General features: G+C 46.5%; 1 non-coding gene and 1 pseudogene across 1 annotated transcript; one reads left to right on the top strand and one right to left on the bottom strand.

Moving 5' to 3' along the window:
* The first annotated feature begins 6,711 nt into the window (after window positions 1–6,711).
* On the top strand, window positions 6,712–6,871 carry LOC121169603. Its single transcript, XR_005885896.1, has one exon. It is a non-coding gene; the product is annotated as a U1 spliceosomal RNA (small nuclear RNA).
* Window positions 6,872–18,364: 11,493 nt separating this feature from the next.
* LOC121169486 lies at window positions 18,365–20,765 on the bottom strand (annotated as a pseudogene).
* Between the last annotated feature and the right edge of the window lie 5,113 nt (window positions 20,766–25,878).

The following is a 25,878-nucleotide window of genomic DNA, read 5'->3' as shown; positions in this document are numbered from 1 at the left end:
ATCACCTGGAGACCTGTTAAAAACTCTGCATTTCAGGGGCCAGTATGGTGCCATACCAAGCTAACCCTTCCTTGAGATTCAGGCATCTCGTGTGGGCAGCTGTTGGAGTCCCCACTGCTATATATCTGATGCAGTTCCCTGCATTTTGACCCAGCATTAGCCGCGCTAATGACATAGGAAAGCAACTGAGATGGCCCAAGGCCTTGCATCCCTGCACCCGTGTGGGATACAACGGAAAACCTCCTGGCTCCCAGCTTAAGAACAGCTGAGCTCTGGCCCTTGCAGCCATTTGGAGAGTGAACCAGCGGATGGGGGACCTCTCCCTCTCTGTTTTTTGACTGTCTTTCAAATAAATTAATATATGTATTTTGTAAAAGTTAGCTTCTTGCTATTTTATTATAGAAATCCAAATACACTAAGAAAAGTTGAATAAGTGTCTATATATGTTTAAATCATTATTAGTTGGATTATTTTGTTATTTGCATGTGATACCATCTCTCATCCGGGAAGCTGAAATGTCTTCAAGATGCAGTTCACATGCTGCTTGCTGAGAATTCTGGTACCAGCCCCCTTCTCTGCTGAGCCTCTAAACTAGTGTGTATCATGTGTCCTGTAGGTCACTACTGCATTGCAATGAGTTCTGTAGAATTTTTCACTTTGGCTTCTCCCAAGCTCTCCTGACTCTCCAGCTAGTCTCCTTGAAGCCGGTGCCTTGTACTGGTTAGCTTCTCTCTGATAATATCACCAGTGCCTACCAATGGACCACACAGAGCAGTCCCCTAACCTTGCCTGGCATAGTAATGATGGCAGGTGCTACTTGAACTTCTTGCGCTGAAATAAGAGGCAGTAAAAAATGGCACAGATATCTCCCCTGACAAGGACAAAACATTTTTCATGATAGGATAAATAGTTCAAAGTCCAAAGTAACCCGGTAACAAGGTGACAGTTTATGAGTTGAAAGAGTTGTATGAGATTTGGCAACTTATTTAAGCCTCAGATCTACACTGTGAGGCGTGTAAATCTGTATCAGTCAATACTGGCTGCATATTAGAATCACTGCGGGAGGATTTTAGAAATACAGAAGCCAGTCAGTGACCCACTCCCAGAAATTCCGGCTTAATTTATGCAAAATTTCATCTAAATGGCAGATTGAAAAAAAATAAAAAGATCTATTCTTTACCTGAAAGTCATCGTTACAGAGTGAGGCAGAGGGAAAGACAAATCTTATATCCACTGATTGGAAATGGAGTCACAGGGACTCCAGTAAGATGTCCATACTGGATGCCCTGGCTTCTGGATGGCAGAATTTTTTTTTAAAGCTTTATCTGTTTTTATTGGAAAGACAGATATACAGAGAGGAGGAAAGATAGAAAGGAAGATCTTCTCTCTGTTGATTCACTCCCCAAGTGACCACAACAGCTGGAGCTGTGTAGATCCAAAGCCAGGAGCCAGGAACCTCTTCCAGGTCTACCACCGGGGTGCAGGGTCCCAAAGCCTTGGGCCGTCCTCGACTGCTTTCGCAGGCCACAAGCAGGGAGCTGGAAGGGAAGCGGAGCTGCTGGGATTAGAACCAGTGTCCATATGGGATTTCGGCACATTCAAGGCGAGGACTTTAGCTGCTTGGCTATCATGCTGGGCCCCAGGATGTCAGAATTTTTTTTTTAAGATTGATTTAATTTTATTGGAAAGTCAGATATACAGAGAGTAGGAGAGACAGATGGCAGAATTTTTAAAAGATCTCCAGGTGTTCTCAATGAACAGTCAGGGCAAGATCTGTAGATCTCTGTATTGTGGCAGACAATATATATACTTATTTACTGAAAGGCAGAATGACAGAAAAAGGGAGAGATGGAGGGAGAGTGAGAGCCCTTCCGCTCATTGATTCTCTCCCCAAATGGCCACAACTGCCGGCCGGAGGGGGCCCATCTGGAAGCCAGGAGCCCAGAACTTCTACATGTGTCTCTCATGGGTGGCAGGGACCTAAGTACTTGGGCCATTTTTGACTGCCTTCCCAACCGAGCCTTATTGGCAGAGAGCTTGATAGGAAGCCATAGAAACCCAGACTTGAAATGGCTCCAATAGCCAAATGATGCAGATACAAGTGATCCAGGAGCCACATGTGAGAAATTCTGTTCTAAATGAACTTCAAGCTAAGCTAGACAATTATGTAGTTTATTTTTTTTTTAATTTTCTTAAAAGTATACTTTGAGGGCCCGGCATGGTGGCCTAGTGGCTAAAGTCCTCGCCTTTGAACGTGCCGGCATCCCATATGGACACTGGTTCTAATCCCGGCAGCTCCACTTCCTATACAGCTCCCTGCTTGTGGCCTGAGAAAACAATCGAGGATGGCCCAAAGCCTTGGGACCCTGCACCCGTGTGGGAGACCTGGAGGAAGTTCCTGGCTCCTGGCTTTGGATAGGTGCAGCACTAGCTGTTGCTGTCACTTGGGAGTGAATCATCAGACGGAAGGTCTTCCTCTCTGTCTCTTCTCTCTGTAATCTGACTTTGCAATAAAAATAAATTAATGTTTTGTTTTGTTTTAAAAGTATACTTTGAGGTGGGGCCAGTGCTGTGGTGTAGCCGTTAAACCCACTTCCTGTGATGCCATAATCCTACAAGGGCCCCAGTTGGAGATCCAGCTGCCTACTGATGCACTTGGGAAAACAGGAGAAAGTGGCCCAAGTACTTGGCCTCCAGTATCTTTCTCTCTCTCTAGCTCTTTCAAATAAATAAATGTTTAAAAGCAAAATAAAAATATCTACTTCGACAGAAATTAAATTTATGGCTGCTATAGTCAGGAGAAAACAATTATCATTCTCTACAGAAAGAAAGGGAAAAAAACCTGAAGCTATGTTTAGGTGACAGCAATGATTGAAATTGAAGTACAGTGTTAATTTCAAGTGTGCCGTAAGTGAGAATGAAGAAAAAAAAACCCTGCATTTTAATTGACTAAAACAATTCCTGAAGGTTAAATGATCATAAGCTTAGCAAATGATACAAATTCAGGAGTGCCAATATGTCTGATGACTCAAACATGTTGCTTTTTAAAAAAAGATTTATTTATGACTCCCTTTCAAAATGAATGAAGGGAGTAGGAGACCAGGAATGTGTGAGGCCCACATACACTTGGCAGGACGAGCTTTGGTAAGCTACCAAGCCTGTGATGACTTGGCAGGGCAATAAGAAGAATGAGTATAAGCCCCATATGGAAAAACTAACCAATTTCAAGGAGAAGCAGTGAATGAGGATTTTTTTTTTCTTCAAAATGGGCTGTTTTCCTACTAGCTTCCCTGGTGTATTAGCGTGGAGCTTCATCAGAAGGAGAGCAGCTGAAACTCGAACCAGAGCACATATGGGATGTCAGTGTTGTAGGTGGCAGCTTAACTCGCTATGCCACAACATCATCCCCAGGGCTACCGTATTTAATACTGACCTAACCTTTCCCCAACCCCTCCGCACTTTCCTTCTTTTTTTTTTTTCTTTTGTTGAAGTTTTAATTTTTGTTTTATGATACAGTTTAATAGGCCCTGGGATTTCCCATCCTCCCCAATTTCCCTCCCCACCCCATCGACTTGCCGTCTGGTTTTGCAGTGGGTGTTCTTTGTGAACAGCCCTACATCTGTCATGCTGTTACTGAGGTGTCTCTCGACGGTGTAGGCGCGGGCAGTGTCGGAGAGTCCAGCATCCTACTGTTGGAACTTCTTCACATATTGAGACTTACCGTTACGTAACCTTGATTTCCTTCTGCTTGGCTAGGCTGTGAATACTTAACTGGCATCCTTAATTTGCCTCTTCTCCTCTGACCTCGGTTCCTTTCACCCCAGTTCTAACTGCAATCCTACTGCGTGCTGTTCTCTCCTACTCGCTGGGAAGGGACTGAACTCACTCACCGATTCCAAGTACTTACAGATAGAGACAGGATTTTCACAAAGTTCATAGGAAATGCATTATATGACAAAACCATGAGTAGATTTCAACATTTTGCAGGAACGTGGAATTAAAATACAGGTTTTGCCATTTCCTACAAAGTTTTGAAATACCCTTGTATATAGTATTGAGATACTTTTAGAAAAAAAAAAAAACCATGACCGATAAATGCTTAGAAGAATACTTTGGGGTTGTTTCTTTTTCTAAACATACATTTTTTGGGGAAAAAAAAAATCTTAATTCCCAAACTCCAGGAAAAAAAATCTTGTGTGCTTTTACTTTAAGCAAATCACAATAATGAGATCCAAATCTTATAAAAACAGATTGGGTCTGGGAGTGAATATTTGCATGTTAAATAGTTCCCTGGACTGAAAAAAAAAAAAAAAAAGAAACCAAATGTCCCCAAATGTAAGAACAGGGATCAAATGATCCATGTTAAGTTCACACAGTGAACTATTAACTGGACATTCGAACTTAGGTTCTTAAAAAAGAGTATTCATGTTTCTTTGGAAGGCAGATTTCACAGGGAGGAGAGCCATAGCAACAAGCTTTTCTATCCATTGGTTCCCTCCCCAATGGCTGGAGCTGAGCTGATCCAAAGCCAGGAGCCAGGAGCCAGGAGCCAGGAACTTCTTCCAGACCTCCCATACATGTACAGGGTCCCAAGGCTTTGGGCCGTCCTTCACTGCTTTTCCAGGACACAAGCAGGGAGCTGGATGGGAAGTGGAGCAGCTGAGATATCATCTGGTTCCTATATGGATTGCTGGTGCCAGAGGTCAGAAGATTAGCCTTCTGTGCCAGTGTACCACCGCAGAAGTTAGAGTCTCACTAAAATGAGAAAATGTTAACACGATAATGAGGGGAAATTACTTGTTAACAGAATTATATAACTAAATTGTTTTTTTTAATCCATAGTAAAAACATTGGGAGAAAAATCACAATTTTTTTTTTTTTTTTAGAAATTTACTTATCTATTTGGATGTCAGAGAGGGAGAGACAGAGAGGAGAGAGAGAGAGACAGAGAGAGATATCCATCTTCTGTTTGCCAGCTCATTCCCAAATGGCTGTAATTGCCAGGGGCAGGAACTGCATCTACCTCTCCCACGAGGGTGACAATCCTCTGTTGCAGAAATGGAGCAGCAGGGACAGAAACCGGAACTCATGTGGGCTGCCAGCATTACAGGAAACAGCTTAATCCACTGCACCACAATGCTGGACACAAGACAGCAATCATTAGCTGGTTATTTCTGAGTGTCGAAATTGTAAATAATTTATTTTTTATGTTTTGAAGTGTCCACATTTTCCATATTCGTTTATCATAAATATTAAAATACGTTTTCAAAAAGAAAAATAAAGATTTGTTTTTTAAAAAATTCAATTTCCACAAAACATTTCATAATTGTCACTGTTGGGGCATATTTGCAGAAGGGAGAAGAATTCCAGGAGAGTTGTTTAACAAGTCTTTAATTGTCCCATTTGCTTAAGCATGGATCTGTCTGTAATATTTATGATACATCATGGCAAGTACAGTTAAAAATGTAATATTGCATACTGAAAATTGCTCAGTATAGATTTTAAGAATGGGGAGAAATGCTTGTATGAACTAGCTTGCTTTAGCCATCCCACAATATATTCATCTATCAAAACTACACACAATAGATCATAAATATGTACAATGTGTATTCCTTAATTTAAAAAAACCACTGTGTGTGTATTTGTGTGTGAGAGAGAGAGACAAAAAGAAAACGACACTACAATTCAGAAGAGAAAAGCTGATGGTCCTGTTAAGAAAGTGGGTGTCAGTTGCTTCCGGGAAATCAGGGGCAAGTGTTTATTTAAAATCTCTATCTTGGGATCTCGCGAACTTGAAATGAATCGGGCTAAGTAAATTTGCTAAACTGAACTTCTAGAAATCAAATCTGAATCCCGTTTAAGTGTTCAAAACTGGTAGGTAAGACAATACAAGAAAAAGGTGAAGGCGGTGATGACAAACCAATAAATGAAAGGCGGTTGTTTGGAGAAATCGCTGAGTCAAGAGTTGGGCAATCACGTGAAGATTTTAATGAAAACGAAACTTAACCGGACGCAGTTGGGCTTTCTCCTCTCTCCACCCTCTCTGGTATTGTTAAAGGGCCAAGGCTCCAGGGTTTTAATCTACCCTTGGGTTTTGCACTCTGACAGACGGGGTGGAGAGTGGAAGATCCCGGCCCTGCAGGCATTTTGGGGGTGTATGGGTCAGGTTGCGGGAAAGGGAAAACAAGATCTGGGTGACACATTGCCTTTTTGTTTCCTGCGTTGGTATCTTTGGGGGCCGGCTCCAGCTGTTCGGAGGCTGCACTTGCTGCCAGCGGTCAAGACGACCTTGTCTGTCAAAGCCACTGTTTGAGCGGAGCCCGGCGCATTTTGCTGAGTCCCAGGCCTTCCTCCAACAGCTTTCTCCCCCTAGAGGACTGGGCTTAAAATGCAGTTTGTTTTTATAGTGGGATGCTGGTGTTTTTTTTTTTTTTTTTTTTTTTTTTTTTTTTTTTTTTTTTTAAGCTTTGGTGCCTAGAGTGGTTTGCAAACCTTACCAGTTAATTAAGGCCTCTTGGAGCAAAGAGCAATAAAGTGCCTTCCTTTATGTGTAAAGTTAGTGCTCCTGACTCACTGGCATGAGGTGCTTTGAAGTCTTTGGTGCCTGTTCACCTGATATACTTTATGTGAGCTTGAACTTGCACCAAAGCTTGATTTCTTTCCTGGGTTGGCTCACCCAGAGGCTGCAGATGTTGCTTTGCCTATAGGTGATTTTCAACGTGACAGAGGACAGACCACGAGCACGAAGGTGGCTTTTCCAGGCCAAGGCTTATCCATTGCACTCCGGATGTGCTGACATTTGTTCCCCACATGTGGGAACCTCGACTACATGGTTTGTGGTAGTGGGGGACTGTGTTCATGCTTTCCTGGGGGAAAAAAAAGACACCACAATGGTGAGCGCATCAAAATTTATGAAATCACATATGACAAACCTATTTGAATGAAGCAACTTGGAAGGATTAAATACAAGGTAGCTGTGATTAATGAATATAATGCAAAAATATATTTTACAGCTGTCATCAAGTACTGAAAACGTCGCATCTATTGCCCATTTCTCAGTTGTGTTTTTTTTTAATTTTTAAATTTTATTTATTGAGAGGAAAGGAGGATAGGAAGGGAGAGACAGAGAGATCTTTCATCCATTGGTTCACTCCCCAATTGCCCACGACAAGCAGGGCTGAATCAAAGTTGAAACTGAAAGTCCCAAACACAGCTCAGATTTCTCACGAAAGTGACTGGGACTCATGTCCTTGAGCCACCACCTGCTGCCACTCAGGGGGGACAGTGACACGAAGCTGGAATGAGGAGCAGAACTGGGGACCAGAATTGGGGAGTTCCAAACAGAGCCAGGGACCAGAACTGGAGAGGTCCAGGCAGAGCTGAGGATCAGAACCAGGGCAGTCCAAGCAGAACTGGGGACCAGAACTGGGGCAGTGCAGACAGAGCTGGGGACCAGAACCAGGGCAGTCCAGGCAGAGCCTGGGACCAGAACTGGGGAGGTCCAGGCAGAACTGGGGACCAGAACTGGGGAGTTCCAAACAGCCGGGGACCAGAACTGGGGAGGTCCAGACAGGGCTGGGGACCAGAACTGGGGCAGTCCAGGCAGGACCGGGGACCAGAACCATGGCAGTGCAGGCAGAGCTGGGGACCAGAACTGGGGCAGTCCAATGTGGGATGCAGATGTGTCAGTGTCTGACCACTGTAGCAAACACCTGCTCCGGAAATGTGCTTTTTGAATCAGGAATTCCACTTTCAGCATCCATGGTGAGGAAAAGAGAGAAATGCAAAGATTTCATTACTAGGATACTCACCCGAATTTCATTTCTAACATAAAAAAAAAACAACCTAAACATACAAGTAAAAAGGACAATTAATCAACTTGAATTGTATGACATGATTATACAAGTATTATCATAATATGGGAAAATACTTATGTTTTAATCCGAAGAGAGATGCAGAATAATACAGTATGAATTCAGCTATGTCCCCCAAATGACTAAAAGGAAGCCTGAAGGAAACATGCTAAAATGCTAACTGTTGTAACTTAGTTTTTCTTCACACTTTTCATACTTTCCACAATGAGCACAAGGCACTTTCAGCCCTGGACAAAAATTGTATGCTATTTTTCTGAAGAAAATGTGGCACAACACTGCGTGCTCTGTACAACAAACTTACATACTAGTGCATACAGTGAGAAAATAAACTCATTTTTCTCTCTCTATAGCACCCCAAATAATATTTTTTCAAGACTTGTTTTATGGGGCTGGCATGGTGGCATAGCAAGCTAATCCTCCAACGGTGGTGCCGGCATCCCATGTGGGTGCTGGTTTGAGTCCTGGCTGCTCCATTTCTGATCCAGCTCCTTGCCAATCGCCTGGGAAGTCAGCGTTCGATGGCCCAAGGCCTTGGGCCCCTGCAGGCATGTGGGACACCCAGAAGAAGCTCCTGACTCGCAACTTTAAACTGGGCCAGCTCTGGCTCCTGCAGACATTTGGGAAGTGAGTCAGCAGATGCTTCTCTGTGATTCTCCCTCTCTATGTAACTGACTTTGAAGTAAAATAAATCTTTAAAAAGACTTATTTAATTGAAAGACGTAGGTTTATGTACAGAGATAGACACACAGAGAAAGGGGCGTCTTCCATCCTTTGGGTCACTCCTCAAATGGCCACAAAGGCTGAAGCTGGGCCAGGCTGAAGCGGGGAGCCAGGAGCTTCATCCAGATCTCTCACACAGGTCCGGGGCCCAGAAGTGGGCCGTCTGCTGCTGCTTTCCCAGACGCACGAGCAGGGAGGCAGATCGGAAGTGGAGCAGCCAGATCTCCAACGGCACTCATGGGCTTAACCTGCTACTCAGCAACATCACCACCCCACCTAACAAACACAGCTTTTAAGGAGGACCCATAAATAGCAGTTTGCTTTATATTCTTGCAGACATGGCAACACACACACAACCATTTTGTTTTATAAGACTTGGAAAAACTTGAATAATAAAGAATTTACCAGTGGTTTTTTTTTTCATAATACAGCACATAATAAAAAAGTAAAGTAAAATAAAAACAAGCCATTAGCTCCACCAGATAATCCCTGCTGGACTTTTATTTTAAAGATTTATTTTTATTATTATTATTTTTTTATTGGAAAGGTGGATATACAGAGAGGAAGATCTTCTGTCCGGGGCTGCCGGGATTAGAACTGGTGCCCATATGGGATCCCTGGTGTGCAAGGCGAGGACCTTAACCACTGCGCCACCGCGCCGGGCCCTCCTGCTGGACTTTTAAAAAGTTATGTTTTTATTTTAAAATTTTCAAAGATTTATTTATTTTAGAAAATCAAGCATAGAGAGAGGAGGAGAGACAGAGAGGAAGATCTTCCGTCCATTGATTCACTCCCCAAGTGACCGCAACAGCTGAAGCTGAGCCAATCCGAAGCCAGGAGCCAGGAGCTTCTTCCGGGTCTCCCACGCGGGTGCATGGTCCCAAGGCTTTGGACCGTCCTTGATTGCTTTCCTAGCCCACAAGCAGGGAGCTGGATAGAAAGCAGGGCTGCTGGGATTAGAACTGGCGCCCATATGGGATCCCAGCACTTACAAGACGAGGACTTTAGACACTAGGCTGTTGTGCCAGGTCATATATTTAAGTTTAGAGAATACACACTATGGAATGATACATAAGAGAGAGTGTGTCTCTCCTTACTCCTTTGCTGAGACAATCTTCCATTCACTGATTCACTCCCTAAATGTCTGAAACAGCCAGGTCTGGACCAAGAAGAAGCCAGGAGACAGGAATTCCATCCGGGTCTCCACATGAGTGGTAGGGATCCAGGTACATGGGCCACCTGCTGACTGCTAGGGTGCATGTCCACAGGAATCCCAGATCCAAAGCACAGGTGTGACTGGATCCTGTGGGACATGACTGGACCCTGTGCATCTGCGTGGGCTGTGCGTGTCCCAAGTGTCAATATACTTCACTGGGCCATGTCACCTTCCCCGTCCTCTGATTCTCCTTCTTCCAAGGCCACCACTATTAAAAGCAGGGGAATTGTTTTATGGAGGGCTGCGGGGGGCCTTACTTATCACAATCTAGTGCTCTGTCTGCCACAGGTCTGTGCTGCCCTGGACAGGTAGTGGATAAAAGGAAGGCCTGCTTTATGTAGATGGTAGAAAGACTGAGAACCTCAACAAGCGTGGCAAATAAATCTACAGTAACATGACAGCTCCCTGCTTTGCGGTTTTCAAATTGGTGGGATGTTCCTTTGTGTCTTGGAAGGTGTTTTTAGTTTTGAAGATCTTTTAAAGATTTACTTATATTTTAATTTAAATGGTAGATTTTATGGAGAGACAGAAAGTCTTCCATCCATTTGTTCACTCTAGCAATGGCCAAAGCTGGGCTGATCCGAAGCCGGGGTCTTCTTCCAAGTTTCCATGTGGTTATAAGGGCCCGAGTACCTGAGCCATCCTCCACTGCTTTCCTAAGCCACAAGCAGGGAACTGGATGGGAAGTGAAGTAGCCAGGAGTCAAACTAATGCCTATATGGGATGCCGAAACCAGAGACTGAAGATTGCCCTGCGCCACCATGGCTCCAGTCGCTATGTCTCAGAGTTTTTAAGAGTGGTGATAGTTGGGCCCAGGGTGGTATCTATCTTAGTGGCTAAAGTCCTCACCTTGCACACACCAGGATCCCATATGGGTACCAATTCATCTCCCCGGAAAGCAGTAGGGGACGGCCCAAGGCCTTGGGACCCTGCACCCACATGGGAGACCCAGAAGAAGCTCCAGGCTTTGGATCAGCTCAGCTCCAGCTGTTGCTGCCCCTTTTGGAGTGAACCTGTGGATGGAAGATCTTTCTCTCTGTATCTCCTTCTCCCTGTATATTGCCTTTCCAATTAGAGAGAGAAAGCTCTTCTACTCGCTGGTTCCCTTCCCAGATGGCCACCAAGCCGGGGCTGAACCGGGGTGAAACCAAGAGCCAGGAAGTGCACACAGCTGTCTGACCCGGGTGCAGAGGCCCAGTCTGCTGCTTTCCGTGGTGTGCTTTAGTAGGGGCCTGGAGTTAGGAGCTTGAACTGGAATCGAGGCACTCTCTATGGGATGAGGTCATTTTAAAAAGTCACTCCTACTCTCTCAAAGATTTATTTTAATTGAATGTTACAGAAAAAAAAAAAAGAGGGAGAGATCTTATATCTGCTCATTTACACCTCAAATGTTGTCGTGGTCAGGTCTGGGCCAGGCTGAAGCCAGGAGCCTGGAATGCCACCCAAGTCTCCCACTTGGGTAGCAATGGCCCAAGCACTCGGATCACCTTCCACTGCTTTCCCAGGTGCATTAAGAGGAAGCGGGATTATAAGCGCAGCAGCTGGGACTTGAACAGAGGCTCATATAGGATGCCGACACTGCAAGAGAGTGAGACTGTGCCACAATGTCAGGCCTATTTTTTTAAGGGGCAATTTTAATTTCATTTTTGTGTAGTCTTTGAGCCTTGGCTTCTTCACAGGGTTCCCGAGTTCCTGAGTGAATCTGTTACAGCAAAGGAAGAGCATAGGGAGGGATTACGCAAGGGTAATCTCAGTTCCAGGCGGGTATCAAATATGAATTGTTGCCTCTTAATAAATGTGTACAGGGGCTGTTCTGGCCCAGTGAGTTTAGTGCCCAATTGTGACACCAGCATTCTGTATCAGAGTACCAGTTCGAGTCTTGGCTGCTCTGCTTCTGATCCAGGCAGTGCAAGATGTCACAAGAGCTTATGCCCCTGCTGCCTAGTAGGGGACACTGAATGAAGTTTTGGGCTCCTGGTTTTGGCCAGCCCTGGTCATTGCAGCCTTTCGGGGAGTAGAACAAAAGATGCACAAAGGATGAAAGAACTCATTTTCTCTCTCCTCTCTCTCTCCTTTTCCCTCCCTCCCTCCCGACCCCCTCTCTAATTCTGCCTTTCAAAACAATCTTTTAAAAAATAAAAACATTGTTTGGGATGCCCACATCCCATATCAGGGTGGCTGGGTTCAAGTCCCACATCCATTTCCTTTTTCTTTTTTTAAATCTGTATTTTATTTTTATTGAAAAGCCAGATCAGATTTATGCAGAGAAAGAGAAACAAAGAGAAAAATCTTGCATCTGCTGATTTATTCCCCAAGTGGCGGCAGCAGTTGAAACTGAGCCAATCTGAAGCCAGGAGCCAGGCTTTTCCTCTGTTTCTTCCAAGTGGGTACAGGGTCCCAAGGCTTTGGACCGGCCTCAACTGCTTTCCCAGGCCACAAGAGGGAGCTGGATGGGAAGTGGAGCAGCCAGGACATGAACCAGTACCCATATGGGGTCCTGGCACATACCACTAGGGTATTGCACCATAGCCTTTTTGCTATTTTTTTAAACAGTTTTATTGGAAAGGTATATTTACTGAGAGAATGAGAGACAGAGAAAAGATCTTCTATCTTCTGGTTCACTTCCCAAGTGGCCACAACAGCCAGAGCTGAGTTGATCAGAAGCCAGAAGCCAGGAGCCTCCTCCAGTTCTCCCATGTGGGAATAGGGTCCCAAGGTCCTGGACCATCCTCCACTGCTTTCCCAGACCATAAAAGCAGGGAGGTAGATGGGGAGTGGAGCATCCAGGACCCAAACCGATGCCCACATGGGATCTCTTCGCTTGTGGGTAGAGGATTAGACAATTGAGATGTCACATCAGGCCCCTTAGTTTTGTTATTATCCTTTGTAGTAGAACTGGCTTTGATGGAATTGCGAAGCATTAATGAAATGAAGCAACATACTAGCAACGAGGCTAATCTACAAGATTTAGTTCATATTAGTCCTGTTAGCTGTTCTCTCTCCCTTACTTTCAAGTGCTCAGTTCCAATTCTGCCATTGAAGCTTCATCTGCTTCATGCCCCCATCTCAACACACGTTAGCCTTTCCCATGGCTACAGGGCAGGCTGTGGAGGGGCATGATTGCCACGTGCAGGCTGGTGGGAGAAAGCTCAGAGGGGCCACCTGGCCCTGAAATGCGGAGAAGCGCTTACATCCACAGAGAAACAGTGCCCTGGCTGTCGTGTGCCGCCACTGCACTTGTTTTAAGGGCACAAGAACAAAGCATCACATGTTGGCTGTTGCTAAGGCAGCTGAAATGTGAGGTGTTGGAGTGGAATTTGAGGTGCAGGATGTTTATTTGGAGATCAATGTTTATGGAAGGAATGTGCGGCAGGAAGGATTGAGCAGAGCGAAAGTGGAGTGGCGATGCCAGCCCAGCAAAGCCCAGGACAGACTCGCAAGTGAGTACTGTCTAAAGTGGGTACTATTGTCAGTGTCCCACATGTGCTAGGGGAGCTGGGCTTTCATCTCGCTCGCTCTCCTCTTGCACTTTCTCCCTCTCTCCCTTCCTCTCAGTCGGCCTTCTCTCCTGGGAAGAGTACAACCTTTGATGAGAAGTGGAAATGGCCTTTGCAGTAGCTGACATCTGGTGTCTTACCACACTCCCCGGAGCTGAGCAGGCAGTCTTCCTGGGAAGGCCTACCTACTGTGCCCAGCACATTTTGGGGAAACCAATCAGTGTTAGAAAGATACAGAAAACTGCTGAGGGCTCAGAACAGCAAATCCCAATCCTGTCTTAACCGAAGAGACACATTAAGGAAGGGGATTGGCTGCCATCTCTCGACAGTAGGTGCAGTAAGAAATGTCTGTGCACCTGGCAAATGTACCTGCGCAGAAGAGCAGCTACCACAAAGCCAAGTTTGTCCAATTCAAAAGGAAAGAAGACGAGTCTGATGCCAAGTTGGTCACATGCAAGTGGCAGGGTTTCACACAGCATGGGAGCATGAAGAAGTTAGACTAGTGTTGGTAGTAAGATGACCAGCTAAGGTGAGAGTTAGAGGTGGAGCAAATCAACATAGAGCCGTTCCTGAAATATAAAAGGCATATTTCTCATCATGCAGGATGCTTGTTTAAACTGCTCACTAAATTCGCAGGTCCGCCTTCTCCCACTGACAAACTCAGTGGGACCTCTGGTGTCAGACCTACGAATTACAAACAGGCTACTTCTGCGAGCTGCTTTCAGAACCTAGCACAGCACCGTCGATTACATTCCAGGGGGCTGTACATAGCACTCTGGACAAAGAAATGATCCTTACCCACCTTCAACCACAATACTAGTGGGAGGGAAAGATAGCCCAGCGGGGGAAGAACGAATGGAACAGGCTATGAGAGCCCATGCTATCATATAAAATGAGTCATCTGTGAGTACTGAGACATGATAAAGGAAAAGGTAACCTGAGTGGCAATAAATGTGACGAGACTTCAGAAAGTTCATGGAGGGGCAGCTGTCGTGGTGCAGCAGGTTAGGCTGCTGCATGGGACACCCTGATCCCATTTTAGCAGTGCCTGGGATCAAGTCCCCCTTGTGCTGCTGCTGCTGCTTCTTTTTTTTTTTAATATATATTTTTATTTTGATAATCTACATAGTTGATTAGGGCACTGTCAACTATGGGTCAGGGGCTACAGGAAAGTGGATAAGATCATTATTTTCACACTAATTTTTTTTTCTGTATCTGGGGTAAAGGGAGAAACAAAGGGAGAAGCCCCACCCAGCCTCCCACCCATCCCAGGTCCCCAATGTGGGGCATGCTCTGAGGGTCCTGCTCAAGCAGTTTTGATAGTTCAACAGTTCTGAATTGCTGCCAGTCTCACTGTTCCAAGCACGATGAAATCTATTCAGAATCTACTGGCTGAATAGTCTCTTCATGGTTGGGGTTCTGGGATCAGCAGTTCAGTTGGAGGGATCTCCAAGGATCTTGTCTGAGGTGATCCCAGACCTGATTCTTGTGTGTGCTTGCCAGTACAAGGTCCGACACAGTCATCACCCCAATCAGCTTATGCACATGCTGGTCATTGCAGTTGCTGGGTCAGTTCTGTTTCCAGCCCTGTCTTCCACATGGTAGTTGTAGTCCAGCCCGATCCTGCCTACTTCATACTCGGCCCTCACACAAACCAGTGGGAGCTATAGCCTAGTTGGGGCGACTCCCAATAACCCCCACCTGGCCTGCCACCTACCCTGGTTCCTATGCATGCCAGTATGTATCACAGACTTGTTCAGTCTGTCCCATGTCCCGTTTAGCTCTAATACATGTCAATGGACACTGAAGCCTAGTTCAACCCAAACAGCTTTACTATCTAGCCCACAGATATACTGGCAGGTGCCTTTCTGTCTAGCCACCCCTGCCCCTGTCCTGGTTTTCATGCTCTCCAGTGGGAGTGGTAACCCAAGAGGGAAGTGCCCACTATCTCCCTACTAGGCCACTCCCACACCCAGATTATGCACTCTCCAGGTGGTTCTGGAGTTTAACTTGACAGATTTGGCACCAAGTGCCAGCTTCTGCCAGCTGACACTGCGGCAAAGACCAACCAACCCTCACCCACTCTAATTTGCTTGCACCAGTTGGAACAGTCAGCCCAACCTGGCTTTTCCCTGATCTAGCTCACATGAGGCCCACAGGTGTTGTAGCCCTGCCTGGTCTGGTCTGTCCCATCACGCTCTCCAGTGGGAGTGGCTGTCCAGCAGGGGAGCCCACATTCCCCCCCCAACAGCTTTGACCACTCCCCCCAGTTCTCACGGGTGCTGTTTGGGTGCTGCAACCACATCTGATACGGCTCACCTCACTTTGACATTCCATAATGGCACTGATTTGTGTTGCGACCATACCTGGCCTGACCCACACTCTGTTCTGGTGCTCGGATTCACCAGTGGGTGATGTGAACTGGTTCAGCCTGGTCTGCCCTTGACCTATGCCAAATGTATGTCTGTGGGTATCTTTCTCTGGCTTTGCTGGGTTCTTGCGTTCACCTGCAGGGACTGTGTCTTGACAGGAGTTGCCCAGGCTCCCCCATCAGAACCTCTCCCATTGCCAGATCTTGCGCATACCGGTAAGCCCATGGACCAACCCTATGTAGTCCACCTCCTGTCCTAGCAGGAACAGCCTTTCTTTGCTGGCCTTCAATCCATTCCAGTTCTTACTGTTGGATGTTTCAGCCCAGCTAAGGCTCATCCGTATCCAGACACTGCTCACACATGGCTCAGTAGGGTTAGAGACCCAGCCTAATCCATCCTACATCTACCCAGGTTCTCCAGAGCACCAGATGGTGCTGATGTCTAGCCCGGTTATGTGCGCCCAGCCCCAGTCCACACTTGTGCCAAGGGAGATTACAGACATATCCAGACCAGAACGCAACACCCCCCCCATCTGGCCCCCGTACTCACCAGGAGGAACCCCAATCTAGCAAGGGTGTACTTTCACAGCTCCCCAACCGAGCTTATTCCCAGCCCTAGATTATGCACTTGCCAGTGGTTGCTCTGACCCAGTTGGCAAAGACCCCCACCTGTCTCAGCCTTTGCCTTCGATGCTGTGGTCTAGTATCCCTGGCTCATGCAGACCAGTCGGTGTAAGAGCCTAGCTAGGCATAACTTGTGCTCCATCCTGATTTCTGTTCTTCCTTGTGAGTTGAGGTTTACTCAGCCCTGTCTGGTTCGCTTCCTTCCAGTTGCAGCTCGGCCCACCCCACATCCTATTTTAGGATGCATGTTCGGGTGCTGCTGCCTTGACCTGTCCAGAATGTTGTTGGTTCCTTTACCTGTAAGTAACAGCAGGTTCCATGGTCACACCTAGCTGAGCCCATCACCACCCCAGCTTGTAAGCTAACCAGCAGGACTTGTATTTCCACAGGATTGGGCTCACATTTCCCCCACAGAATCTACCCCCAGACCTGGTTCTCTCGCGTGCTGGTTAGTGTCTTGACCCTGCGAAGTGTGACCTGTCCACTGTTCCAACCCTCGGTCAGGTACTGGTACCTAGCCCTGCCAGACACATTAGCAAGGAGCTGGATAGAAGTGTGGAGCAGCCAGGACTCGGACTGGCACCCATATGGGATGCCAGCACCACAGGCAGAGGCTTAGCTTGCTATACCACAGCACCAGCCTGATTTTATTTATTTGAAAGACAGAGTTAGGGAGAGGTAGAAGAGGAAGAGAGAGAACTTCCATCTGCTGGTTCACTCCCCAAATGGCCACAGCAGTAGGAGCTGGTCTTGTTGGAAGTCAGGAGCCAGGAACTTCCCCTGGGTCTCCCACATGGGTACAGGGGTCCAAGTTCTTGGGCCAGCTTCCATTGCCCTCCTTGGCACAGTAACAGGCACTGGATCAGAAGTGGAGCAATCAGGATTCATTCTGGTGCCCATAGGCTGCTCTGACACTGCAGGCTGAGGCTTAGTTTGCCATGCCATGGCAGCTATTCCATTTTTTGAAAGGGGGACAGGGAGAGAGTAATACCAAGAGACAGAGAAAGTTCTACTGTCTGCTGGTTCACTCCCTCAGATGGCACCAATAGCCAGGACTGTGCTGGGCCAGGCAGAAGCCAGGAGCCAGGAACTCCTTCTGAGTCTCTCTAGTGAGTTGCAGGGACCCAGGTACTATCAGGAAGCTGGAATTAGAAACAGCACCAGGACAGAAACGTACGTGCACTGCTGGTATGGGATGCAGCGTCCCAAGCAGCAATTTAACTGCCAAATGGCCACTCTCTAAAAAGAGATAACTTTAAAAGAGATAACTTTAAAAGAGATAACTTTTAAAGCAAATTTTATCTTGTGGAAATAGTTTTTGAAGAACAATGAAGAGTTTTTAACATTAAGATGTGCAGATCATGGTTACAGAAGCAAGTGTCATTGAGTGGTTAAGCCTAAAGTATGCTTGACTACTGCAGTCATCAATTCATCAATCTACTACACACAAGGACTGATCTGAACACAACTTTGTTGTTGTTCCTAAACACGTGTACAGGTTGAAAAAGAAGCACCGGGGCCCGGCGCGGTGGCGCAAGTGGTTAAGTCCTCGCCTTGCACGCCCGGGATCCCATATGGGCGCCGGTTCTAATCCCGGCAGCCCCGCTTCCCTTCCAGCTCCCTGCCTGTGGCCTGGGAAAGCAGTCGAGGACGGCCCAAAGCTTTGGGACCCTGCACCCGCGTGGGAGACCCGGAAGAGGCTCCTGGCTTCGGATCGGCATAGTATCGGCCCGTTGCGGCTCACTTGGGGAGTGAATCATCGGACGGAAGATCTTCCTCTCTGTCTCTCCTCTCTGTATATCCGCCTTTCCAATAAAAAATAATAAAAATAAATCTTTAAAAAAAAAAAAAAAAAAAAAAAAGAAAAAGAAGCACCAAGGGCTTGCTCACAAAAACATGCCTAAAAAACACAAAATTCCCAGGGTAGTTCTGTTCAGCTAGCCTGTGACTACAGTAACAGTGTTCATCTGGGGAAGCCGTATGCCCAGTGGTTTCTTGGTTTGAATGGTGTGAAAGCCCTTGAGGTTTTCTGTGGTTGTCAGGGAGGAGCAGGAAATTCCATTTACTGAATACAGTCAATGTCCAGGCACTGCGGTATGAAGGCAAACATATCAGAAACTTCTATCACTTTGGTTGTGGGCTTGCCTGCCCCATGGCCCGCCTTTGTGTCTACATGAATGAGCAGGGGGATGCTTTGCTTCTAGCTGCCGCCCACGATGTACTGCAGAGTGGCAATGAATTTCAGGGAGTGGAGTGGGACCACATGGTCATCGTGGTCAGCAGTAAGAAGTAGCATGCATGGCTACTGGACATCAGCTGCCTCTGGTAGCTTCACATTATGCAATGGAGAATACTTGACAAGCCATTCAGAGTGCTGCTTGGTTTCTGAACACCCATAATCAATGGTCCAGTCATGCCCAATGGTGTATTTGTGGAACTTAAACATGTCCATCACTCCAATTTGGGCTATGATACATCCGAAGAGGTCAGGACGCTGATTTGCACAAGCAGCCACTATGAGACCTCCATTTGAACCCCCATTAATGGTCAGCCTCTTGGGAGATGTGTAGCCTTCCTTGATCTGATACTCAGCAGCACATTGAAAGTCATCAAAGCAGTTCTGTTTGTTGGCCAAGGTATCACCTTTATGCCAGTTCTGTCCATGTTCGCCACCTCCTCTGATGTTGGCCACTGCAAGGATGCCACACTATGTGCCTCAGAAAAATAAACCTAGACACACTGTAGTTACATGTGCTAAAAATGTTGAAGCCACCGTAGCCGTATAAGGAAGCAGAGTGAGAGCCATCTAGTTTTATGCCCCTTTTATGCACAATGAGCACAGGAATCTTTGTCCCATCCTTGCTAGAGTAGAAAATCTGCATTGTCTGGTAGTCAGAAGCATCGATTCCTTTTACAGTCACCTGTCGGAAAACTCTGGGCTCCAGGTCCTCTTTGGTGAGATCACAGTGATAAATGATGCTTGGAGATAAGAAGGAAGTGAACTGGCAGATGTCGGTGTCCTTCTTCTGACCACTGGAGCCCACAGCGCTGCGGCCCTCCGGCGGGAAGGGCCTGAGGAGAGCGCCAGTGGTCAGGTTGTGCAGCTGCAGGATGTTCTTCACGTCATGGAGGTAGCATAAGACCAAGAAATGGCACCTGATGCGAGTCACCCATTCTAAAACATCCTTCTCATGCTCAGAAACAAGCACTTTCTGCTGAGGCTCATCAGGATCCAGGAAGTCAATATTCATTAGGCGGTAGTCGGGAGAATGGCAATTGGTCTTGAATGTGAACACTGTCCCTTCATTGGTGACATAGTCATATTCTCCTTCCAAGTTGTCAATTAGTTTTACCCACTTTAAGATCCCAGTGATGCCATCGGGTTCTTGATGCAGATCACAGGTACCACAGTCAGTTAACTGAATCGCAGCCTTCCCAGATGGATAATAGAACATAGTGACCATCCATCAGATAGCTCAGCCCTACCCATCCATTTAGGCTCACCAGGAAATTCAGTACATAGTATGTCCTCAGACTGATCAGTCCCTAAGACATGGTAGCAGAGTTTTTGGTGGACATTAGTGGATGTCTCTGTGCCATCACTTTTTCCATCCTGTTGCGGGTAGCAGTTGTAGATCATGCCCTTCCCATCATGGGTCCAGGCCATACAACTGAACTTCACTGTTTCTAGCACATCTGGAAGCTCTTTGACACCATCCACTTTCATGAACTTGATGGTCACCCAGTCTGGCACGTAGACCGCAGGCAAAGTATTCAGCATCCTCACTGAATGCATAAGCTCGCAGTGCCACTTGCCGTCATCCGACAGCAGGTTAGGGTCCAGGAACACTGGCCTCACTGTCTAAGGAATCCTGTACATATACCACTCACTGGCTCTACAACCCTGTATTATAAAAATACAAATGCCTTTTTCCTTTCTTGAAGTTACAACTATACTTGGGATAGCCGTAGAGTTAGGTGATTCTTTCTCTGTACAATCCCCTGATTGGGCACTGCTCAAGAAAATGTATAGTTATCTTATTCTGGGCCTCCACAAAAGCCTTTGCTCACTATCTCGGTCCTCCAACCATAAGTAAGGATCACAAATTTTATGTCCATGATAATCCTGCACCGCAGTCTGGTCGCAGTCTACATCAGGATACTGGATGGTACAGTGTGGCTGGGGTTAGCTAGGTGCCGCGATTCTGGGAACCACACCTAGCGAGGCAGGTGGCTGCGGTGGGTGGCTGTTGGTGGGCGGGCGAGCCACTGAGCAGGTGGCAGGCAGGCGGCGAGGCCTTGCAGGAAGCAGGAAGCAGCTGTGGGCTAGGACGGGAGCCCCTCCCCGCCGGTGGCCGCGGCAGCTTCGATGGCAACAAGGAACCAGCAGCGCCATCCGTGGGCCAGGCCGGACTTACAGCGCTCTCTGCAGGAACGGTGGCGTCCTTGTCGCCTGGCCTCATCCCGCCCTGACCCGCCAGCAATGTTTTGAATAGTCTTCTTACACTTGATCTTAGCCAAAAGACCTAGAATAGACTTCCTTTAAGACTATTTGAGTTAAACATTTACACACTTCACTATTTTCAAAAATGTGGTTGTCAATATCCTCCATTTAGTAGGACTTGACTAATGCAAATTACTACGCATTAACGCTTGCACACACACTATTAATATAGAGCCCCCTCCCTCCCAAAAGAAAGCAAAATATAGCAGAAAAACACCAAAAACAAACAAAAAGAGGAGATAACTCCAGGAGCCCTGAGGCGGGGGGCGGGGATGGACAGCTGATGGGTGGGGAAATATGCAATCATTTTCAGATTTTTTTTTTTTTGCTTTTTATTGTGTTTTATTTATTTATTTGAGAGAGAAGGGGGAGGGAGAGAGAGAGAGAGTGGAGACAGTTTGCTAGTTCCTTCACTTTTCAGATGGCTACAGTGGCTGAATCTGGGCTGAAGCGGTGTCTTTGACATGCCCCACCCCCTTTTTACTAAGAAAAATTATTAAGCAAAGAAGTTGAAAGAGCAATATATGGCCATCATAGAGATTTGGAAATTACTGATATTCTATCTTGTTTTATTCCTCTGTATTCATATCTAAAATGCAGAACCAATTGTAGATAAGTTGACATATTGTTGACTTAGCCAAACCAACCTGATTGAGAACTCTGGGACCCTGCGCGGTGGCCTAGCAGCTAAAGTCCTCACCTTGAACGCACCAGGATCCCATACAGGCATTGGTTCTAATCCCGGCAGCCCGCTTCCCATCCAGCTCCCTGCTTGTGGCCTGGGAGAGCAGTCAAGAACAGCCCAAAGCCTCGGGACCCTATACCCGCAAGGGAGACCTAGAAGAAGCTGCTGGCTCCTGGCTTCAGATTGGTGCAGCACTGGCCGTTGCAGTCACTTGGGGAGTGAATCATCAGAGAGAAGATCTTCCACTCTGTCTCTCCTCTTCTCTGTATATCTGACTTTGTAATAAAAAAATAAATAAATCTTAAAAGAGAGAGAGAGAGAGAGAACTCTGAACCCTTCAGTGCAAAACAGGCTAGGCTAACATCGGTTCGCTAATTAGGTCACGTAGCATGCATTATTAGCATGCAGATCGAACAAACGGGAAAAAAGTCTGATTTAGAACTGTTTAAAAGTCCAAGCCAGACAACCCAATTACTTTGAAGTTTTGCTCATTCTTGGTGGAAAAGAGGCAGCACCCCGGGAAGGCAGCAGCAGTCAGTGAACCTGGCTGAGAGGGTGAGCTGTACCTGAGGGAGGGGGCTGCAGTGAGCTGGAGAGGGCTAGAAAAAGCTAGCAACACGAACCTGGCAGAGGAGGGGCTGGACTGTCCGGAAGTGCTGAAGAGCTGTAACAACGGGGAGCTGTGCTGCTCCTGAATAATCTGGCAGAATCTCCCATCTCTCCAAGAGAAGATGTGGGCATACGGAACTAGGCACTAGACGGCTCCTGCCACTGCTCCAGTAACATCGTGGGGGGGGGGGGCGGGTTACCTCGGATATGCTGGAAGGGTGAGTGAAAGGCAGAGCATGCTGCTAACCCTCACCTGCTGACCGGTTGTTCTGGCCTCCAGCTTGTCCAATCCATACGCAGTTCTCAGAAGGGGAACCTTGAGTAGGAGAGGCACCCTGTAAGAGAGCCCGCACTTCAGCTCCCTGCTGACTCCTGCCTTGGGGTGCCCCTTCTGACTGCTGTGACAGGACGGTTCTTGCTTTCAATGAATTTTTGCTCATCATCTCTGCATGGAAAATCTATTTTGAAATGAGCCAGGAACTGAGCTCCTTGGCATCATACTGTGACAGTATTTTCGAAATTAATAAAAACAGTGTACTTTACTTGGGCCCAGCGCAGTGGCCTAGCAGCTAAAGTCCTTGCCTTGAATTCACCGAGATCCCATATGGTGCTGTTCTAATCCCGGTGGCCCCATTCCCATCCAGCTCCCTGCTTGTGGCCTGGGAAAGCAGTCAAGGGCAGCCCAAGGCTTTGGGACCCTGCACCCATGTGGGATACCTGGAGGAATCTGCTGGCTCCTGGTTTTGGATCGGAGCAGCACCAACTGTCGCACTCACTTGGGGAGTGAATCATCAGACGGAAGATCTTCCTCTCTGTCTCTCTTCTCTGTATATCTGACTTTGCAATAAAAATAAATAAATCTTTTAAAAAAAAAAGTGTGCTTTATTAACGCAAGCTAATTGAAGGTGTGAACACTTTTTCTAGTTAGCCATAAAATGTAAACTTTAAATGATTGCAGGCCATTTTACTTTGAAATTTTTAAAAAGCCTCATTGAAACAATAAAATGCACAAAAGCAAGTTGCTGCCTTTAAAAAAAAAAGATTTATTTTATTTTTTATTGCAAAAGATATACAGAGAAGAGGAAACAGAAGATCTTACATCCACTGATTCACTGTCCAAGTGGCTGCAACAGCCAGAGCTGAGCCGATCCAAAGCCAGGAGCCAGGAACTTCTTCCAGGTCTCCTATGCGGGTGCAGGGTCCCAAGGCTTTGGGCCGTCCTTGGCTGCTTTCCCAGGCCACAAGCGGGGAGCTGGATGGGAAATGGGGCCGTCGGGATTAGAACCGGCATCCATACAAGATCCTGTGGCATGCAAGGCAAGGGCTTTAGCCACTAGCTTACCACGCCAGGCCCAAGTTGCTTACTTTTAAAAGGGCTGGCGCAAGTGTTTGCCACCATGACCACACCACTTGGAATGCTTACATCCAGTATCAAAATGCCCGGGTTCGAGTCTCAGCCCTGCTCCTGGTTCCAGCTTCCTGTTCATGTGTACCTTAGGGTGCAGGGAATGATGGCTCTCATGCTTAAGGCCTGCCACCCATAGACTGAGTCCCCAGCTCCTGGTACCTGCCTGGTCCAGGTCTGAATGGTGACACCATTTGCGGGGAGCGAAGCAGTCAATGTGCTACTCTGCTTTGTCTCTGATGTATAGTGATGGGAGTTCATCCATGAATTCACTCACTAAATGTCCGCAACAGCCTGGGCTGACCCAAGCCAAACCCTGGGGACCAGAGCTCTATTCAGGTCCCCCACATGGGTGGCAGGGACACAAGCACTTTGGCCCACCTTTCGACACCATCCTAGGCACATTAGCAGGGAGCCACATTGCAAGCAGAGCAGCAAGGACTCCAATCAATGTTCTAACATGTGAAAATGTCCCCAGTAGCAGCTTAATCCCACAGCACCACAACGCTGGCCTCTAATGTAATTTTTTAAAAATTATTTAGTTTTTAATAACATTGTATTATGTGACACAGTTTTATAGGTACTGGGATTCCCACCACCCTTCCCATATCCCTCCCCTCACCCCCATATTCCTCCACCTTGTTGCATGACCACAGTTCAAGTTCAGTTGAGATTCCTTCATTGCAAGCATATACCAAACATAGAGACCAGCATCTTATTGTCCAGATAAGTTCAACGGCTTTTTGGGGAGAACTTCTCTGGTCTGAAGGTAGAGCCAACAGAGTAAAAACCCAATCAATCAAAAGCTCCAACATAACATCAGCAACAATATACAATGTTATGGTATTAATTAACATAGTATTGAGTAAGCAATCTATTAAAAATAATGCAAGTTCTTAACCACATCCTGTGACTACTCCATTGACATTTCAACAATTGAGGTGAATAACAGTTATAGGAGGGGTGTAGCACAAGGTTTTGAAAATATAGTAGGTTTTACAATTTTTCAAAACATATGGGTTGAGACTATTAATTACAGGTTCAAAAAGAAGAAAAAAAAATTAGAGGTTAAATTAAAGCAAACATGTGGTATCTAACCTTTTGGGATTGGCTCATTTCCCTTAGCATTATGGTTTCTAGTTGGGCCCATTTGGGGCCCAAAGAACTGCATTTTTTTTAATAGCTGAGTAGTATTCCATGGATGAGTAAATGAACCATAGCTTTCTTATCCAGTCTTCTGCTGATGGGCATTTTGGTTGCTTCCATGTTTTTGCAATTACTGATTGTGCTGCTATGAACATAGGGGTGCATGTTGGTTTGTCGTGAAACAGGTGTTTTGGATATATTCCTAGGAGTGCTATTGCTGGATCATACGGTATGCAGATTTTGAGTTGTTTGAGTGTTCTCCGTACTGATTTCCATAGAGGCTGTACCAACCTGCAGCCCCACCAGCAGTGGAGTAGGGTTCCCTTTTCCCCACATCCTCGCCTAATGTAATTTTTGAGACTAAATAACACAACATCCTGAACAGATGATATCTTAAAAAAGACATATGGGAGGGCCAAGAAGCACATCAGACTATGAACAAATACTAATTACCTCTACTGAAAAAAAAAATATTTATTTATTTTGTTTCAAAAGTAAATTTACAAAGAGAGAGGGAGAGGCAGGGAGAGAAAAAAGGTATCCACTGATTCATTCCCCAAATGACCACAACAGCCAGAACTGAGCCTATCTGAGCCTGTCTGAAGCCAGGAGCCAGGAGCCAGGAACTTCTTCTGGATCTCCCACATGGGTACATCAGCCAAAGGCTCTGGGCCATGCTTCACTGCTTTCCCAGGCCATTAGCAGTGGCCAGACACTGGCACCACAGGCAGAGGATTAACCTGAAATGCCACTGCACAGACTCCTAACTCTACTCTTTTTAAATGTTCAGATAATCCACACAGATACCATTTTATCATTATACATAGATCTTTTTAAAATATATAAATTTATTCATAAGGCAGAATCATAGAAGGAGAGACAGAAAGATCTTCCATCCCTAGGTTCACTGCCTAAATGGCCACAACGATTGGGGCTGCATCAAGCTGAATCAAGAGACAGGAACTGCATCTGGGTCTCCCTCATGGGTGAAGAGGCCTAGCACTTGGGTCATCTGCCACTGCTTTTCCAGGCACACTGGTAGCAAGCTGGATGGAAGTGAAGTGTCTGGGACTGGGATCAGCATGCGTACTGGCTTGCAGGTTGTGGCTATTTCCCAGGGTATACATTAGCAACAAGTTGAATGCTGGTTTGCAGCTGCTGTGCCACAGCTCCAGGCCCCTGCTTTTATTTTCCAAAAGGAAGGGTTTGGCACTGTGGTATTGTAGG

The sequence above is a fragment of the Ochotona curzoniae genome, unplaced genomic scaffold, assembly GCF_017591425.1.
Source record: "Ochotona curzoniae isolate NIBS_2020 unplaced genomic scaffold, NIBS_Ocur_1.0 scaffold_1852, whole genome shotgun sequence".
NCBI lineage: Eukaryota > Metazoa > Chordata > Mammalia > Lagomorpha > Ochotonidae > Ochotona > Ochotona curzoniae.
This window is presented reverse-complemented; position numbering and strand designations above follow the sequence as displayed.